Source organism: Balaenoptera ricei, chromosome 20 (assembly GCF_028023285.1).
Source record: "Balaenoptera ricei isolate mBalRic1 chromosome 20, mBalRic1.hap2, whole genome shotgun sequence".
Lineage (NCBI taxonomy): Eukaryota > Metazoa > Chordata > Mammalia > Artiodactyla > Balaenopteridae > Balaenoptera > Balaenoptera ricei.
The window spans coordinates 17,932,278-17,952,878 of record NC_082658.1 but is presented as its reverse complement, the minus strand read 5'-3'; the positions used below and the strand labels follow the sequence as shown (position 1 = coordinate 17,952,878).

The 20,601-nt window shown below is 42.0% G+C and overlaps 1 long non-coding RNA gene across 3 annotated transcripts; it reads left to right on the top strand.

The window, feature by feature from the left end:
- The first annotated feature begins 149 nt into the window (after nucleotides 1-149).
- On the top strand, nucleotides 150-20,377 carry LOC132355551 (uncharacterized). 3 transcript variants are annotated; one of them, XR_009499652.1, is made up of 4 exons: nucleotides 150-291; nucleotides 1,177-1,291; nucleotides 5,036-5,148; nucleotides 19,545-20,377. It is a non-coding gene; the product is annotated as an uncharacterized LOC132355551 (long non-coding RNA). The 3 variants fall into 3 exon arrangements; XR_009499654.1 differs by having other exon boundaries at nucleotides 5,028-5,148; XR_009499653.1 differs by lacking the exon at nucleotides 5,036-5,148.
- The last annotated feature ends 224 nt before the right edge of the window (nucleotides 20,378-20,601 follow it).

The following is a 20,601-nucleotide window of genomic DNA, read 5'->3' as shown; positions in this document are numbered from 1 at the left end:
ACGCGCACGTACGCGTCCGGGTGGGTGGTGGTGGAGGAGTTGGGCTGCACATGCGCAGTAAAACAGCGTTGGGGGTAGGGTGGAAGCACGGTTGTCACGCGCCAGGCAGAGAGCGTGCAGCCGAAGCTGCGCCTGCGCGCCGGTCTTCCTGGCTGCCGGGAGTTACTGCATTCGAGAAAGACTGGGACAGTGCTGCACCTTGTGAACGAAAAGATGTTTCCCTTCTGAAATGACTATTTTTCTTCAGTGCCTTCTTGGATCCTAGAAAGGGCAAAAATGACTAGATTCTGGGTCTGTATCCGACCTCGATATTCGGGGTAACCTTAATCCGGAGCTCTAGTTTTCCCATTCTGTACCGTATGAAGAATATTCTTTCTTACTAGCAAATTAAGGAAATTAATGACTACTATGTTTATTGAAGCAAAAGACACGTGGACTGACAAAAGCATTTATCTGTTTGCCATTTGGGGACAGAGGCATAATAATATGAGGCAAATAATATTTTTATTAACAAAAAATAGCTTATACTTAGAAATTGTTTACCGGGTGCCAGGCATCTTTCTAAACTTTTTACATATATTAACTCAGTCTTCACCACAAACGAGCAATATGCTCCTTTTACATATGATGTTGCATAGAAATTAAGTACGTAATTTATTTAAGGTCACACGGCTAATAACTGGCAGAACTGGGATTCAAATTCAAGCAAACTCCAGAACCCATGCACTGACTACTACGCTGTATTGCTTCACATTAAGTGGTTAAAGGATTCATGTTGGGGTCATCCTGGAAAATCCAGTGCTGTAGTCATCGTTGAATGACAAACACTTTTCATACTTACCCTTGGGTTTTTTCTCATTCTGTCAATTAACGTTTATTGAGTATTTACCTATGGTATTTTGCAGTGAATTGGGAGCTATGGACTGTACAGGGTTGAAATAGAATTGCTACAAAGGTCCAAGTAAAATGCTAAGGACTATCAAAGGAAAGAGAGATTACTTTCGAGTTTGGGGATCTCATGTCTTAAATCTTGACTTTTTAATCATACTGTGTATGTGTGTGTGTGTGTGTGTGTGTATATATATATATATATATATATATATATATATATACACACACACACACACACATACACATACATTGATTTTTTTTTCCTTTTTTTTTTTGGCTGCGCAGGGCATCATGTGGGATCTTAATTCCCCAACCGAGGATTGAACCTGCACCCCCTGTAGTGGGGGCACAGAGTCTTAACCACTGGACTGCCAGGGAAGTCCCTGTATATTCTTCAAGGGTAAGAATTCCCCCACAAGTCCTAGCCACAGCATAGAACCTATATAGCATGATACATTAATAGTGACATGAAATTAGGTATTATACGTATGTGATAATTAAAGAATATATATTAAGCATTTAAATGAGGTATATCTAATTATTTCTCTTTTTTTAAATTTTTACTTTTTTAAACATTTTCTTGGCCACCCTGTGTGGCATGTGGGATCTTAGTTCCCCAACCGGGGATTGAACCCCGTGCCCTTTGCATTGCAAGTGCGAAATCTTCACTGCTGGGCCACCAGGGAAGTCCCAAGATGTATCTAATTATTTCTTAACAGAGTCCTGTCAATCTACTCTATGCCCCAGAAAATAAAACATGAACTTTTTTTTTTAACTGGTTTTCCTGACCAAGTGGGGAAACCCCAATCCATGATGAGTGGTTATTAATACAGAACATTGATATAGTCTTTCTGGGATTATCTACTTCACTGTTGAGTTTTATGTTTGCCTCACATGGTAGCCAACACATCCCAGATCATCTCTGCCTGCCTTCTGGTCAGTTTCTCAGGGAATGCAAACTTGTTCCATATCAACCTGGATGAAATAATAAGGGAAGTCAATCTTGTTTAATTCATTCTGAGATGAATTATAAGTGGGTTTTATTAGCTGCTGTTTTGGAAAATTCGTATTATCTTCCTATCTCATTAACTGCATGGAAAATTGGGAGTTGTCTGCCTGGGGAAGTTAACACGAAAAGGATATTTCATAATCCTACAACCCAAGTAGTTCACATTTCAGAAAAAGCAAAGTGAGAGCAAGAGAAGGAAACTTACTGTGTAATTAGAGGAAGGAATAAGGTGGTTAGGGGCTTAACCTTGCAAAAAACAGTCTTGCACATAGTAGACACTCAAATATTTATTCAATAAGTGATCATGGGGGAAAAAAAATAAGTGGATCAGTAGAATCCCAGATAAAATATGATGAGGCAGAGGGCAAAGTTGATTTCCTGTTTCCCCAAATACGGGGGTTTCCTGGAATCACTCGTCTTACTGAAATTTCTAAATGGATCCAAAGAAGATGGGATATCCCATGAGCAGTGGGATATGTACTGTATTTGGATTTTTTTCCCTCTTAGTGGCAGATGATATCAAATATTGGAACTTCTAAAATTCTGCCTGGTAGTCTACATTCTAGGAGAAGCACTGTTGATTTGAACACGGAAGATCCTTCTGGAGAATTGGAAGAATCTGATTACAGTATGTTTATTGATTACTGTAAACAATATGATACTTGGATTGAAGCGAGTGATAGGCTTGCCACATGTTTATGTTGTACTTCCCTCCCTTGAGAGAGCGCATGAAGAACAAAGGAAGTGAAGTGAATTGTCCAAGATAAGGTGACATAGAAGAAACGAAGAATTCTGACTTTCTAAGAAATGTTTTCAACTGATCTTTAGCTAACAATGTTAGCAGAGCTTCTTTGTCACTAGGAGAGTTGACTATCTATGACTCTCACATAGTGGTGCCTGAGTGTACATCTTAGCTCCACTTCTTTTCCTCACCATAGAAAAGGGGAAATTGAGTACCTAACTCATAGAATTGTTACTAAGTCATTAAATGAATTAATACATGTTCCCACTCTGGTTAGTTATGGTAACTGCTTCCAAGCCCCATGAGAGCCGTGGAAGGGATATATGGAGCCTAGCAGAGTCCTAGTAAGTGTCTGCTCTTTATGCTGGACACAGATAACATCGGCAGTCCCAGAGTCCACCCCAGTGCAGTGTTCCTAAAGCAAAAGAGCCCATAACCTGGATATGAATTGGAAATCCTCAGGAAGTCCTATGTGTGTTAGCTTTTTTCCTCTAGGGAGCAGTCCTCAGCTCTGTTAAAGTTAAAACCATTGAAATGAAGGTTGTTTCCATGCCCAAAAGTGATTCCTTATTTCTTTCTTTCTTTATGACTGTGTTGGGTCTTCGTTTCTGTGCGAGGGCTTTCTCTAGTTGCGGAGAGCGGGGGCCACTCTTCATCGCGGTGCGCGGGCCTCTCACTATCGCGGCCTCTCTTGTTGCGGAGCACAGGCTCCAGACGCGCAGGCTCAGTAATTGTGGCTCACGGGCCCAGTTGCTCCGTGGCATGTGGGATCTTCGCAGACCAGGGCTCGAACCCGTGTCCCCTGCATTGGCAGGCAGATTCTCAACCACTGCGCCACCGGGGAAGCCCGTGAGTCCTTATTTCTGTGCTGCATGACTTTCTTCTCCTAGCTGCTCGTCTGTCTCATCCATCCTTCCATTCATCCCTGCTGCTGAAGACAAAGGCTTTTTCCTTTATCCTTTGCTGCCTGCCTCAGCCTCTTTATTTCTAAAGGTATGTTAAGGAAGAGATATTGCTCATCCTGGCTCAGCCAGAAAAGAAGCCCATGCATCCCGCTGTTCAAGCGAGGTCTAGAACTAATCCCTCCCCTCTTCTTGCTCCACTTTCGCCCCAGCTGGCTAAATCAAGCGATAATCCTAAAAGGGAATTTCATGCTATTTGTGACTTCCCCTCTCCCTCGCCCCGGGCCCTCCCCCACCCCACCCCGTTCAGGGAGGAGAGAACAAAGCCCCTGGATCAGAGTAATCTGTTTCTAACCCACTTCCATTCCCAGGGATTACCTCTGCGGGAGGAGGGAGACAGAAATAAATCTGACATCTTGGCACTGGGAACTTGGGGCAGAAGCTCCAGGAATGCCTGCAGGGTTGTAGGCATAAGATTCAGGAGCCTGGGAGCTTGTTCTCATAGGCTGGGTTCCCAAAAAATGGGAAGTGTGATACAATGGGAAGAACTCTGGTTTGGGAGGCAGGAGACATGGGTTCTGGTCTCACCATTGCTGACATTGACTTCCTTGTGGCCTTGGGAGTCACTTTGCATCTCCGATCACTAATTTCCCCCATTAAAAAAAAAATTACTCTCTTGAGCCCTAAAAACCTACAGCCCCCATTGATGTGTATTGAGCTCCTATTAATAATGCACAAAGGCCTAACAAGGACTCCCTTTGGGGACCCTTGTGAACCAATGGCTCAGCACACCTTCCCTCTGGTCTGTATTCTTTCCTCTACCCTCCATGGGCCCTGACGTACAAACATGTATCTTCCAGTTGGCCATTCTTTGGGGATGCTCTCCAGTGGCTGGGTGAGGGCTTCCTTTCCAGCTCTTCACGGTTGAAGCCAGGAAAGCTGTGTGAATGCAGGAAACTTCCACTAGAGGGTACCAAGGTTTCACTGGGATCTCAGATTGCATAGAGGCCTATGCAAACCCAGCAATTCCAGGGTTTTTAAGTACCTACTTCAGAGATTTAGAGGTCTCCATTCATTGTTCCTTACCTGGTCTGCTCCTTACTGTTCCTGGAAGGCTTAAGAAGTCTACTATTTTGACATTATTTTGATTTGATTTGACTTCAAATCAAAGGCAGCTTGGTATAGGGGAATCCAACTGGCCAGGTCCAAACTCTATGGGCACATTCCTTAAGTCTTTTGAGGCCCAGTATACCCATCTGTGAAATGGGGATAATAAAACTTACCTTGTAGGACTGTTGTGAGCACTAAGTGAAATCCTATGTGAAAACATATGACTGGTACACGGTAGGTGCCTAAAATTGTTTTTTCACTAGGTGAGAGTTCTTTCTCAGAATTGCCACAAACTGGGAATGGTGTTGACGGATTTGTGAGAACTGAGTACCTCCAAACAAGAAATGTGACTTTTTACCATTTTGCTCTTGAGTCTTACAGGATTCCAGGCTAGTGCTTCTTGGTCCTGCTCAGCCTTAGCCCTTGGTCCTGTTCTCTGTGTCAGCCCAGCCATGGCACTCTTCTGCCCTTCTCTTATCCTGGTTTCCTCGGTGGTAAGTTTAGTTTCTACTTCCTCATCACCTCCTTGACAAAAAGTCCTTTGTATTTTGCCCTGCGTTTCCTTTTTTTTTTTTTTTTTGAATTTAAATTTTTTGTACAGCAGGTTCTTATTAGTTATCCATTTTATACATATTAGTGTATACATGTCAATCCCAATCTCCCGATTCACCCCACCCCCACCCCCCTGGCTTTTCCCCCTTGGTGTCCATACATTAGTTCTCTGCATCTGTGTCTCTATTTCTGCCCTGCAAACCAGTTCATCTGTACCATTTTTCTAGATTCAACATATACGTGTTAATATACGATATTTGTTTTTCTCCTTCTGACTTACTTCACTCTGTATGACAGTTCTGAGACTGAGCAGAAGTTTGGGAAAGGGGGAGGACGAGCGTGTCAGGGCTTGCGTGTCAGCAGACACGTTACAGCTGCAGGGCAAACCAGGGTGAAACCACGAGTCAGAGGCCCCAGGGCAGGCTGCTGTGAGGCCCGCCCCTCGGCTCCTCTCTCATCTCTGTCTCACCCCAGAGGTTTCCTGGCAGGAGTGGGAGAGGTTGGTATCGAGTCCTTGAGCCCTGACTCATTCCCTGACTTAGTTGGGTGTTACCCAGTTATCGCCCAGATCTCTCTCCAGAGGCCTTTACTACATAACAGTGTCATCCCAAAAGACAGAAGAGGCAGAAGAGGCAAGCAGACCACTTATTTATTCCATGCCCATGTGAGGATCCCAACAACAAATAAGAAGTTTGCCATCTTCATGGCTTTATATACCACCCAGGAGGTTACATTGGTTATAAAATGAACAAAATCATCTCATAATGCTGCCCTAAGAGATCGGCTATTTTCCAGATTGCTTTATAGAAACAATCATGTTTAACTTTCTCAAGAAAGAATAAAGTTGTGATTTTATTTTTCTTGGGCAGGGAAAGGGGCCGGGGAAAGGGTGGACGGGCACTGGAACACTGAGCCAGGAAGTGACCAGCCATTATCACATAGTGAGTCAGGGGCCTATCTAGAGACTAACTCAGGTTACCTAACCCCACCCCAAATTCCATTCTCTTTGCCTCAGTCTAGTTACTTATGGACTATAGTAATGTTCCGAGTTTTCTGGACCTCACAAAAGTTCTTAAAATCTCCAGGTTCCTGAGGGCTCCATAGGAAGTCAGTTGTATTATGCTTCTAGACCTCATACATGTCCCTTTCACTGTTTGTCCTGTGAAAATGTGAGCTGCATGTCTGTTGCCTCCCCGACAGATTGTTGAAAACACTTTAGAGTTATTTAAGATTCAAAGAAGCCCAATGTAGTAGTCTGTGTGAGCTTAGATCTTAGAGACAGGAGATTCCATTTTTAAATCATTTGTCGGTGTTCACATCCTACTATCCTTGTGTGTCACCGTACTAGTGGATGCTGAAAATTATTTTCTTATCTCCCCTTTACGCAAAGGTCCCAATTGCTCCCTAACTAGGGTCATGCTTCCTAAAGACGTGAGCTGGTTTCCAAGAAAGCAGATTTTAGCTTTATCCCTTGGCAGAGAGAATGGAGTCATTGCACACAGGCCAAAACATTCTTTCTGCCAGAGCTTCCCATCTGGAAGAAAAGAGAAAAAGAGTTTCAGAGTTTCCATAAGGGCTGCCTAAAAATGGGAGGGAGGAATAGTGAGCCATAGGGAGGGGAGAAGAAAGCTACAGAGCTGGAACCCCAAGCTCCATTGTCTGGAAAGAATGTCAGATTCCACAGGCCTAAAACCCTGGCCTAGCAGCACCTACCTTTCCCTTCCTCCTAACCCTTAGCCAGGATTTATTTTGTTCCCCATTCCTTTACCTTTCACATGTATTTATCTGTCCTGCCTATCCCATCTCAGAATTTTCCCTCTATTCTTTGTTCTTTACGTACCTCCCTTCCAATTTTGTGCTTTCTGTATGGACAACTCCGAAATGTTCCTAGACTACTTTAATGCGTCTCACAAAAATAAGATTGCAGCGTTAGAAGGAACTTTCTCATAACCTGTGATGTACAGAAGGACTTCAGTGGGTCCAGGAAGCCTCTGAAATTGAATGTCAGTTTAGTCCATATATGCATCTTTCTGGCAAGAAGGCCTGTAGCTTCTGTCAAGTTCTCATATCTTCCGTTCAAATCCCTGCTGTTGACCCTGTAGTTCAGTGTGTTTTGGTGTAAGGCTGGGAACCCGAGTTAATTTTGGAACCTAGATCATGACTTCCATTTTTTAAAAATAAATTTATTTATTTATTTTTAGCTGTGTTGGGTCTTCGTTTCTGTGCGAGGGCTTTCTCTAGTTGTGGCGAGCGGAGGCCACTCTTCATCGCGGTGCGCGGGCCTCTCACTATCGCAGCCTCTCTTGTTGCGGAGCACAGGCTCCAGACGCACAGGCTCAGTAGTTGTGGCTCACGGGCCCAGTTGCTCCGCGGCATGTGGGATCTTCGCAGACCAGGGCTCGAACCCGTGACCCCTGCATTGGCAGGCAGATTCTCAACCACTGCGCCACCAGGGAAGCCCCATGACTTCCATTTTTTATAATGAATAAAATAGAAAATATCAATGTGGGACTTCCCTGGTGGCGCAGTGGTTAAGAATCCGCCTGCCAGTGCAGGGGACATGGGTTCCAGCCCTGGTCCAGGAAGATCCCACATGCCGCAGAGCAACTAAGCCCGTGTGCCACAACTACTGAGCCAGCGCTCTAGAGCCCGCGAGCCACAACTACTGAGCCCATGTGCCACAACTACTGAAGCCCGCGCGCCTAGAGCCTGTGCTTCGCAACAGGAGAAGCCACCGCAATGAGAAGCCCGCGCACCGCAACGAAGAGTAGCCCCCGCTAGCTGCAACGAGAGAAAGCCCACGTGCAGCAACAAAGACCCAATGAAGCCAAAAATAAATAACTGAATAAATAAATTTATTAAAAAGAAAATATCAATGTGTATCACACATAGTAAGGACGTTAGTTTTGATTAACATTTGATTCCAAATGCATATGTATAATAATTTTTATTTTATGTATATAAAATCAAAACATCCAACCTCATTCATTTAGTGAATATTTATTGAGTATCCAAAGACATTGCTCTAATCACTGGGAACATGGAAGATGAAAGAGACATGTTTCTGGCCCACAGGCAGCTCACATTTAGTAGGAAAGAGAGACGTTCACAAAACATTTGCAAAAGAACAAGTCCCACTGTAGAAGTAAGCACAAGGTACAAGGTATAAAAGAGAGTACGACACACCATTTAGAGTTCAGGTGGGGCCACACTTGAGTTGCATCTGGAGAGATGAGTAGGAATTTGCAAGAAGATGTGCAATTCTAGGCAAGGGACTGACATGCACAAAGACACAGCAGTGTGAGACAACACAGGATGGCCAGGGTGGCTGTGACAGTGGTCTCGTGTGTTGTCTCTGTACTGTAGAGAGGTTGGATGCTCAGGCCAGATCATGGAGAGTCTCCCACTTGAATGCAGAAAATGCTAAATATTCCTAACAGACTGTCACCCAGCTCTGCTTGGGCTGTCTCAATGAGACAGAACCTAGAACTTTGCGAGGCTGCTCATTCTGTTCTTGAGCATCTGATTGTGACAGATTCCTTCCTGTGCTGATGTAATATTTGCTTCCCTCTTTCAACCATTGATTCTCATTTGCCCTCTGCAGCATTACAAAAGGAGTTGACATCGTCTTCTATTCGGTTGACCCAAATGAAATTACATTTTTGTAGATCAAGATGGTTGGATACTGACAATTTCATGTTGTTGGCCCGTACTTAAAAAAAAAAAAAACAGCTAATTGAGGATAGCAATTATTTATTCACCTTAGTCTTTTCTTCCCAATATTTAATATCTTTAAACTCCATCAAATTATTCCTCACGTAAGTTACTGGATCCTTTTCCAACCTGATCTCTCCCTGGGCATACACTGGTTCATCAGTATCTTTTTAAATATGAGGTACCCAGTGGATGGACCTAGAGTCTGTCATACAGAGAGAAGTAAGTCAGAAAGAGAAAAACAAATACCATATGCTAACACATATATATGGAATCTTAAAAAAAAAAAAAATGGTTATGAAGAACCTAGGGGCAGGACAGGAATAGAGACGCAGATGTAGAGAATGGACTTGACACGGGGAGGGGGAAGGGTAAGCTGGGACGAAGTGAGAGAGTGGCATGGACTTATATATGCTACCAAATGGAAAATAGATAGCTAGTGGGAAGCAGCCGCATAGCACAGGGAGATCAGCTTGGTGCTTTGTGTCCACCTAGAGGGGTGGGATAGGGAGGGTGGGAGGGAGACGAAAGAGGGAGGAGATATGGGGATATATGTATATGTATATGTATATATACATATATGTATATGTATATGTATAGCTGATTCACTTTGTTGTAAAGGAGAAACTAACACACCACTGTAAAGCAATTATACTCCAATAAAGATGTTAAAAAAAAAAAAACCTAAAATTAAAAATTTTCTCCGCTCAAAAAAAATAAATAAATAAAAAGGTGTTCATTAGAAGAAAATAATAAATTATAGTATTTGTCAAATAAATAAATATGAGGTACCCAGAACTGGTCAGTTTAAAACACAGTGACACTATTATCTCTTTTGATCTGACCTTGTGTCTTTTCATGAATCTGTGACTGCATTGGGTTTGGTGAGTCCTAAACCTTTTTCATGTAAAATGCTGTCAAGCCAGACCCATGCCTTCCTTGTACAATTGATTTTTTTTTTTTTTTAACCTAAATGTGAGTCTTTACTTTATCCCTGTCAAATTTCATCATGTTGATTTTTGGCACTTTGTTCTAATCTGTCATGATGATTTTATTCTTTCTTTATTTATTTTTTATTGAAGGATAGTTGATTTACAATGTTTCAGGTGTACAGCAATGATTCAGTTATACATATATATATATTCTTTTTCAGATTCTTTTCCATTATAGGTTATTACAAGATCTTGAATATAGCTCCCTGTGCCATACAGTAGGTCCTTGTTGTTTATTATTTTATATATAGTAGTGTGTATCTGTTAATCCCGCATTCCCAATTTATCCGTCCCCCATTTCCCCTTTAGTAACCATAAGTTTGTTTTCTACATCTGTGAGTCTATTTCTATTTTGTAAATAAGTTCACTTGTATCTTTTTTTTTTTAGATTCCACATATAAGTAATGTCATATGATATTTGTCTTTCTCTGTCTAAGATGATTTTAAATCTTGCTTCTATCATCATCTAAGCTACTGATTTTAAAAATATCTAATACAACAGTGAGGCCCCTCTCTTTATTGATATCAACTTTTTAAATCAATATCCTTTGAGGTCAGTTGGAAAGCTAGTTAAAAATCTACATAACTGTGATTATCCATCCACAACTCCCCAGGCTCATTTTCTTAGCCCCATCTACCTGCTCCTTTACTACCTTGCTCTGATCTGTCCCTGGTCCATTAAGCAAACCAGACCCAGGCATCACACAACTACCGATTTCTGTATGGGACCTACAAACACCAGCTGCTTTTAAAGGAATCATCAAGGACCTTCCCGCTTGCTAATTCCCCACCTGCTCTCATGTTGATCTTCCCTCCGTGCAACTCTGCAAAGGCTTTGTGATTCCCAACTCTCATTACTCCCACCAGCCGCTCCAGGCGTGATGTCTCTATTCTTCTAGGATGTAGACTCCAGCTTGGACTTTGGCATTGCTCCTCCAGTTGGCTCTTGGTGCTCTCCCTCTGCCTACAATAGAACTCTCTTCTTTTTAGCTTGCCTATTAACCATAAATAATATGTATAACTTTGCCTCAATCTTTTTAATGGCTACATAGTATTCCATTGCATAGATAGACTATGCTGATGGACACTTAGGTGGTTCCCAAAATTTTGGCATTACAAAGAGGCCATGAGTCTGTTTGCAAGTACCAAGGTAGGATAAATTCCTGGAAATAGAATTGAAGGATCAAAAGTTATGTACCTTTTTATTTTGATAGTGCCAAACTGCTCTCCAAGTTGTACCATTTTACTTTAGTGGTGGTTTAGAGCTCAGCAACATAAATAATTTCAAATTAAATATACCTGTTCTTAAAAGATATCTTGCTGTTATACTATTGGAAATTTGAAATGGCTTTTAATTTTTCCCTTCTCCCTCATTTCTTCTCCTTACTCTCTCCTCTGATTTCTACCCCACCCTGAACTCCAAATTCTTCTCATTCATTTGTACAAAGTAATTCCACTGTCTCCAGACCCTAATGATTAACTCTCCCCATCCCTGCATTTGCACATACAAACCTCAGCATATTAAACCTGCTGCCGTCCAAAGCCATCCTCTTTAGTAATAACAATATTGAGCACGAACATGTATTAACTGATTTAATTCTTTTAACAACCTTGTCACGCAGGTACTATTATTATCCCTACTTCATGGGTGAGGAAATTGAGGTACAGAGAGGTTAAGTAGCTTGTCCAAGGTCACACAGTTGAAAAACTGCACAAATACTATTTGAACCGAGATAGCAGGTCTCTAGAGATCACACTCTTAACCCCTACAGACAGATATCTCTCTTCAGAGATTAGTCTACTTAGGTTCTTATCAAATTCTAACCTAACTTTCTTAGTGCTTCCTATGATATAATTCAGGCTATGGTCTCTACCCTGATCCCTATCTAGCCCACAGCATGTTCTATTAGTAGCTCTGCCCCACAAACGTGTCTGGAAAAAACAAGTTTCAGGATGGCTGTATTTACAGAGGAAAAAGTGTGGGGTGGGATCACAGGCAGAGGGGGACATCAGTCAAGCCCTCTCTCTCCCTCTGCAGAGGTGCGGCCTCCTGTTCTCTGGGTGGGTCTCCCCAGACAGGAAGGGAGCAGTTGGCTTAGTCAGTCCAATTTTCCCTAGAGCTCAGCACACTGTGAAATTCAGGAGGTGCCTGAGGCCAATTTAGGCAAGTTCTATTCAACCAACATTCATTGAGTCCCAACAATGGGCCAGACACTGTGCTGTGTAAGGGTGCGACATGAATAAGTCACAAGCTCTAGAGTGAAGATAAGCACTTCAATTACCAGTTACCTACAGTGTGATAAGTGTCTTAATAGTTAGAACCTTGACTGCATTGTTTGGAGTGGGGGAGAGCAAGAGGAGAAAGGGAAAAGGGAAAGTATGGATAAGGTGCATATCCCTGGGTGTTTTAATTTTAAGGAAATGATCCAGATTAGGGAAAGAAATCATAACTCAGTCTCAGTAAAGATTTCTGACAGAAGGGCAGTAACTTCTCAAGTACTGAGGTCTTCAAATGCAGGTGAGGTCAAATACCTTGCCTGTTTATCTGGATTGGTGTGGGAAGGAAGGTATGAGGGCAAAGAGTAGTCAGGAAAAGTTCCAAGATCCATAATGGTGGGGGGAGGGGGACCTGTGAAATGCTAATTCCTACTTTTTCTTGGCAGCTTTTCTGGAAATTGTGATGACAGCTGGTGGTGGGAAAAATCACTGAAATCACCAGTGACCACAACAATTTCCCTGCCTCTAAGTGGCTGGCTATCACCTGAGCCATTCCAGATGACGGCAGGCTGCCATGGATCCTTTCTTTTCTTCCTTCCTTTCTTTATTCCTTCCTTTCTGCCTCCCTCCTTTCTTTCTTTCTCTTTCTTTCTTCCTTTCCTTTCTTTCTTTCCTTTTTTTTTTTTTTTTTTTTTTTCTGCAGTGCAGCTGACAGGATCTTAGTTCCCTGACTGGGGATCGAACCCAGGCCCTGGCAGTGAAAGCGCCGAGTCCTAACCACTGGACTGCCAGGGAACTCCTCTTTCTTTCTTCCTTTCTCCCTGCTCCTCCTTCCTTCCTTCCTTTCTTCCTTCCTTTCTCTCTTTCTTTCTTTCTTTCTTTCTTTCAGGGAGGAACAGAAAAAGAGGTTCATTTTCCAAGAGCAATGAATAAGCAAGCCACATCTTCTACATTAACTAGACAGCTTCTTGTAGGATAAAAAGGCCTGGCCAAGAGACTCAGTCAGCAGAGAGACCCAGTCTCTGGCTTCAGATCTGGTCCAACTTAATGAGAACTTTGGAAATTCACAACCTATCTGTACATCCATTTCTCATTTGTGCTGTGGGAATAATAAGTTCTTGTCTCTCAATGATATTGCAAAATAAGGAAAGAAAGGAATAATAGATAAACATTTAAAGGCCTCAGGAAGGGCTTCCCTAGTGGTGCAGTGGTTAAAAATCTGCCTGCCAGTGCAGGAGACATGGATTCAAGCCCTGGTCCGGGAAGATCCCACATGCCACGGAGCACCTAAGCCCGTGGGCCACAACTGCTGAGCCTGCACTCTAGAGCCCATGAGCCACAACTACTGAAGCTTGTGTGCCTAGAGCCCATGCTCCACAAGAAGAGAAGCCACAGCAATAAGCCCGTGCACCACAAGGAAGAGTAGCCCCCGCTCGCCGCAACTAGAGAAAAGCCCGCGTGCAGCAACGAAGACCCAATGCAGCCAAAAATAAATAAAATAAATAAATATTTATTAAAAAATAAACTAAAATAAAAAATAAAGGCCTCAGGAAATAATACTCAATAGGGATATTTTTTATTGTTTTTAATAATTTCACGGATTGTTTCAGTAAAGTAAAAAGGCCATGGTTGATGTGCTGTTTTATTAAATGGGTGCTGAGTGTTGCTAAGGGGCCTCTCTTGAGTAACTTCCTCTTCTTAATTGGGACAGAAATTCTGGCTGTGGATAGAAACATAGAAGGGCCAAAATAAAACTCAACTGTTCTACAACTTCTGTTTCTCAATAGACTCCACTTAAGCATTTTGTTCTATTTCAAAGCTAAGTCATTAAAACAGGGGCCAGTTCTAATGAAGAGCATACTTATGAAGAAATATGGATAACACAAAGAGAAAGGAAAGGCAAGAAAAAAAATTCACTAATGAACTACAAGTGGCCATAAATCTGGAAACGTGGGTGAATATACTTAAAAGATTTATGAATATTACAATACGAAACATGCTATGTTCAGTAACGTTACACGATATGTTCCTCACTAGGGGTGCCTAGTTCTATGCGATGGGCCAACAACCCACAGTACATGCAGTGCTAATGCAGTTTCTACCATTCCTTGCAAATGAGTCTGTGATACCTTGTCTTGTATAATTTATCTTTGATTTTCATTTTCACTGAATAAACATACATACCCCAGAAGAAGTAATCAAGGGGGTTCAATCTGTAAAAATATAAACTGTTATCTATGTTTCCAGACTTTATGGCTATCTTGTAACTTCTACAGAGATGAACACAGAAAATTGATGCAGAGAGAATGGTAAAGGGTCTAGAGAAAAAGAGTCTAGGGTAAAAGTAGAAACATACAGAGTGTGACCATGGAAACAAAACTGGGAGGGGGAAATATCCAAATCCAGGCAGGGAGAGACAGAGACAAAGAGAGACATAGAGATCCTTTGGAAAATAAGGCAACATATCAAGGGGACAGGATAGTGAGAAGGACAGAAAAGCAGGTCAAAAAGGAAAAAAGCATTCTTAAAAGGAATTTCCTAAACTTCACAAACTGTCAAATGCGGCCTTCATTAGCCACAGCTGATGGATGGAAGCATACTTTTTCCACAGAAAATTAGAAAAATATAATTTAAGAACTAGAAAGAAATTAAAAGTTTATCTAGTCCAACACCTAATTTTACAAATGAAGAAATTAAGGCATGAGAGATTCTAGAGACAGATTTGGGTGGCCCTGTTGAAAAGGTGGGACAGTCTGATGACCATCAAGAGAAAATAATGTCTTTTCACAGTTCTCAATATTCATTTATTTTTATTTTTATTTTTTATTTATTTTTACTTTTTTATTGCAGTATAGTTGATTTACAATGTTGTGGCAATCTCTGCTGTCCAGCAAAGTGACTCAGTTTTACACATATACACATTCTTTTTTAAATATTCTTTTCCATTATGGTTTATCACAGGAGATTGTGTATAGTTCCCTGTGCTATACAGTAGGACCTTGGTGTTTATCCATTCTAAGTGTAATAGTTTGCATCTACCAACGCCAAATTCCCAGTCCATCCCTCTCCTTCCCCCCACCCGCTGGCAACCATAAATCTGATCTCTATGTCTGTTTTGTAGATAGGTTCATTTGTGCCATATTTTAGATTCCACATGAGAGTGATATCATATGGTATTTGTCTTTCTCTTTCTGACTTACTTCACTTAGTATGATAATCTCTCGTTGCATCCATGTTACTGCAAATGTTATTATTTTGTTCTTTTTTATGGCTGAGTAGTATTCCATTGTATATATGCACCACATCTTCTTTATCCATTCATCTGTTGCTGGACATTTAGGTTGTTTCCGTGTTTTGGCTACTGTGAATATTGCTGCTATGCACAGTTCTCAATATTTAAATGAAACAGGTGATGGAAACTCATCTACTCTTTTTTTAAAATTAATTAATTAATTTATTATTTGGTTGTGCCGGGTCTTAGTTGCAGCTGGCAGGCTCCTTAGTTGCGGCAGGCGAACTCTTAGTTGCGGCATGCATGCGGGATCTAGTTCCCTGGCCAGGGATTGAACCCGGGCCCCCTGCATTGGGAGTGTGGAGTCTTAACCACTGTGCCACCTGGGAAGTCCCCTCATCTGCTCTTGAGTGGGCCAATTTATGCACCATCTGTTAGGGAAGAACTAAATGGGAACTCAAGCTCTAGACTTGTCTTGTTCCAGCCATTCTTTAGGTTAAATTACATCAGCCCTGGAGTTTATGGAAAAAGATCACGGGAAGACTGAGCGTTGAGGTGGAAAGAGTGCCTGTCCTGTGTCAGGTTAACCTGGGTTCTTGCACTGGCTCTGCCAGTTACTAGCCACTGAGATCCCAGGCAAGTCAATTAATTCATGCATTTCTCAGTTTTCCAAAATGAGAATAATACCATGTGCTTCATGTGGTACTTGAGGAGGTAAGTGAAAGAATACATAGTATAAAGTGCATAGCAATTCACCAAAGCAATAAAAGTGGCCAATGTTAAAAAAAAAGTTCTTCCTAACTAGGAATCAAAGAAATGCAAATAAAGAGCAACGGGATACCACTTTCGCCTACCAAACTGACAAAGATTAAAAGAAAACAAAGGTAATAACATGATGCTGGAGGTTGTGGAAGCAGATATTCTCATATTTTGCTCAAAAGAATGTAAATTTGTACATTTCTGGAGATCAGTTTGGCAACATTTTTAAGAGCCTTAAAAATGTTCATGCTGGGACTTCCTCGTGGCGCTGTGGTTAAGAATCTGCCTGCCAATGCAGGGGACACGGGTTCGATCCCTAGTCCGGGGAGATCCCACATGCCGCTGAGCAACAAAGCCTGCAAGCCATAACTACTGAGCCTGCTACCGAAGCCCTCGCGCCCTAGAGTAGCCTAGAGCTACTGAAGTCCTCACGCCTAGAGCTCGTGCTCCACAACAAGAGAAGCCACCGCGATGAGAAGCCCACGCACTGCAAGGAAGAGTAGCCCCCGCTCGCTGCAACTAGAGAAAGCCTGCACGCAGCAACGAAGACACAATGCAACCAAAAATAAATAAACAAATTTAAATGTGGCATGTTTAAAAAACAAAAAAAGAGTACATAACTGGAGGGATTATATTTGCAGAAGAGAAAGTAAATATTATAAAAAATACTGTTCACTCTCTTTGATCCCTGATTTTACTTCTAGATATTGAGCCTAAGGAAATAATCACATGTAGGAGGAAAAAGGTATTGTATATCTATATCTATAACTTTGTTCATATAAGTTCTTTATATCAGGGGTCCCCAACCCTGGGGCCACGGTCCGTGGCCTATTAGGAACCGAGCTGCACAGCAGGAGATGAGGGGCAGGTGAGCAAAACTTCATCTGCCGTTCCCCATCACTTGCATTACTGCCTGAACCATCGCCTGCATTACTGCCTGAACCATCCCCACCCCCCTTCTCCGTGGAAAAATTGTCTTCCACGAAACCGGTCCCTGGTGCCAATAAGGTTGGGGACCACTCCTTTATATGACAGAAAAAAATATGGTAAGTATGAATTTTCACAACCTTCCTCTCTCCCACAAGGCTAAAAGAATGTTTTGCTGCTCAATTGGTAAAATGAGGGTATTGGGTCTTGGAGAAAATGCAATAGAGCTTCAATTTAATTTACATTGAAAAAGGCAGATATTTATAGGAAAGTGGGAAGAATTTTATCAGACTGTTTGGGGTCAGGGACCAAAGAGATGATGGGAAAAGGAAGGAAGGGAATGGAGAAACCAGGAAAAGCAGAGCTAGTTGGGAGGAAGTTTCAAACAACTGTCCTCTGCATGAAGTATTAAGAGGGAGAAGAGAAGAGAGGATTTTGAGAAGCTTTGCTATGTCTTATTAATGGAATCTCCCTTTGGTTTTTTTTTTTTAATTAATTAATTTATTTATTTTTAGCTGCATTGGGTCTTCGTTGCTGCGTGAGGGCTTTCTCTAGTTACGGCGAGTGGGGGCTACTCTTCGTTGTCGTGCACAGGCTTCTCATTGTGGTGGCTTCTCTTGTTGCGGAGCATGGGCTCTAGGCACACGGGCTTCAGTAGTTGTGGCACGCAGGGTCAGTAGTTGTGGCGCACGGACTCGGTAGTTGTGGCACATGGGCTTAGTTGCTCCGCGGCATGTGGGATCTTCCCGGACCAGGGCTCGAACCCTTATCCCCTGCATTGGCAGGCGGATTCTCAACCACTGCACCACCAGGGAAGCCCCTCCCTTTGGTTTTATGTTGAGAAAGTAAAGGTTTACTTTTCTTTTTCTTTTCTTTATTCTCATTCTCCTCCTCTTTTTCCTTGATTCTTTCTTTTATTTTTAAATGCTGGAATGATGTTTCTGTAAAATCTTAGCTTGGGCTACCCGTCAGCTTGGTTTTATAGGGGTTATATTTAAAACAGTAAACATAATTAGACACACTCTGAATATCCAAGAATAGGAAATTAGTTAAATAAATTAACTAGTTTAAGTTAAATAAGTTAGCGCATATCTATAGCCATTGACATTGAATATTTAATAACATGAATACCTGAATAATATATTAAGTGAAATAGGTCATGATCCCAACATGGTGTGTGTGTGTGTGTTATGTATCATCAAAAAAGACAGGAGGTCAGTATACTAATTATTAACAGTGATATGTTTAGAATTACTGATTATTTTTATTTTCTTAATGCTCATCTAAATTTTCTGAATTCCCTACATTGATCAAGTAATACTTTTATAATCAGAAACCTCCTTACCTTAAACCTTATTTTTTAAAGTGAGTAGCACAAGAACCATACAGCTTCTAGATAAAGTACAGAAGAGTATCTTTGTGACCTTGAAGGAGGCAAAGATTTCTCAGCAGGGCACAAAAAGCACTAGCCATAAAAGAAAAAATTGAAAACTTGGACTTCATCAAAATTATAAATATTTACTCATCACAAGACATCACTGGGACTTCCCTGGTGGCACAGTGGTTAAGAGTCTGCCTGCCAATGCAGGGGACACGGCTTCAATCCCTGGTCTGGGAAGATCCCACATGTCGCGGAGCAACTAAGCCCGTGCACCACAACTACTGAGCCTGTGCTCTAGAGCCCGCGAGCCACAACTACTGAAGCCCGCGCACCCTAAAGCTGTGCTCCACAACAAGAGAAGCCACTGCAATGAGAAGGCCGCGCACCACAATGAAGAGTAGCCCCCACTCGCCGCAACTAGAGACAGCCCGGGCGCAGCAGTAAAGACCCAACGCAGCCAAAAAAAAAAAAAAAAAAAAGACATCACAAAGAAAATGAGTAGACAAATGACTGACTGGGAAAACAGTTTTCATTTTACATATACATGACCAAGGATTCATATCCAGATAATTTAAGGAGTGCCTATAAATTAACAACAAAAATTTGAGCTACCCTATTAAAAAATGGGTGAAAGACTTGAAAAGATGCCTCACAAATAAAGAGATATAAATGGCCAATAAGCCATGAAAAGTGCTTGTAGTAAATGCTATGATGTGCCACTCTGATTCTCCTTTTGGAATGAAGGACTTACTCCTCAGCTGTTGGAAAGGCTGCCAGCAGACAGCTTTCAATCAGTCCACTTCAGTGATTGCCTCTGCTGAAGAGCCCTGACTTGCCCAAGGTCAAAGCTTATACACATACATACACAATGAATTGCTCCAGGCACTAAGTAAATGTTTAATAAACAAGAGCCTCTTCTCGAAGTGGCCTACATCCAGTGACTAATCAACATGGGGGTACAAAAGCCCAGCCACTTGTCCAAACTCAGAACATTTTTGACGGTTCATCCCAGTTTCAGCGCTTTCTGTAAGGTCAGCTGAGGCCTCTGACACTACATTGTATAATAGCTCAACTTCTTCCCTTGCTCAATCATGCTCTGTCTCTTCTCTTCCACAGATGTTGAGCCCAAGTGCACTCCCTAAAAAACCTCCTGCCAACTAATCTCCCAGTGAGTCTGCTTCCAAGGGAATTCAACCTGTGACAATGCTCAACATCAGTAATCATCAGGAAGATGCAAATTAAAACCATAAGGAGATGCCATTTTACATCCACTAGAAGGGGTAAAAAAAGACAACCCAAATGTTGGTGAAGATGCGGAAACACTGGAACACTCATGTAGTGCTGGTGGGAGCGTAAAAAGGTACCACCATGTTGGAGAATTGTTTGGCTATTTCTTATAAAATTAAATATATATTTAACCCGTGACACAGCAATTCCATTCTTAAGTGTGTAGCCAAGAGAAATGAAGACATATTTGTATAAAATTGAACGGGAACACTCATAGGTAGCCTTAGTTATAGTAGCCCCAAACTGGAAATAATACAAATGTCTATCAATAAGAGAAGGAATAAATAAATTACAGTATAGTCCTACCATACTACTCAGCAATATAAAGGAATGGAGTACTGATACACACAACATGTGTAGATCAAAAACATTATGTTGGGGCTTCCCTGGTAGCGCAGTGGTTAAGAACCCACCTGCCAATGCAGGGGACACGGGTTCAAGCCCTGGTCCGGGAAGATCCCACATGCCGCGGAGCAACTAAGCCCGTGCACCACAACTACTGAGCCTGTGCTCTAGAGCCCACGAGCCACAACTACTGAAGCCTGCGTGCCTAGAGCCCGTGCTCCGCAACAAGAGAAGCCACTGCAATGAGAAGCCCACGCACTGCAACGAACAGTAGCCCCCGCTCGCTGCAACTAGAGAAAGCCCACATGCAGCAATGAAGACCCAACGCAGCCAAAAATGAAAACAAATAAAATAAATAAATTTAAAAACAAACAAAAAAAATCATGTTGTATAAAGCCACACACGTACACACACACATACACCCCCGCACACACACAACACATACTAAAAGATTCCATTGACATGAAGTACAGGAACAGGCAAAACAAATCTACAGTGACAGAAATCAGAAAGTAGTTGGGTTGCTCGGGTGAAGTGGGGG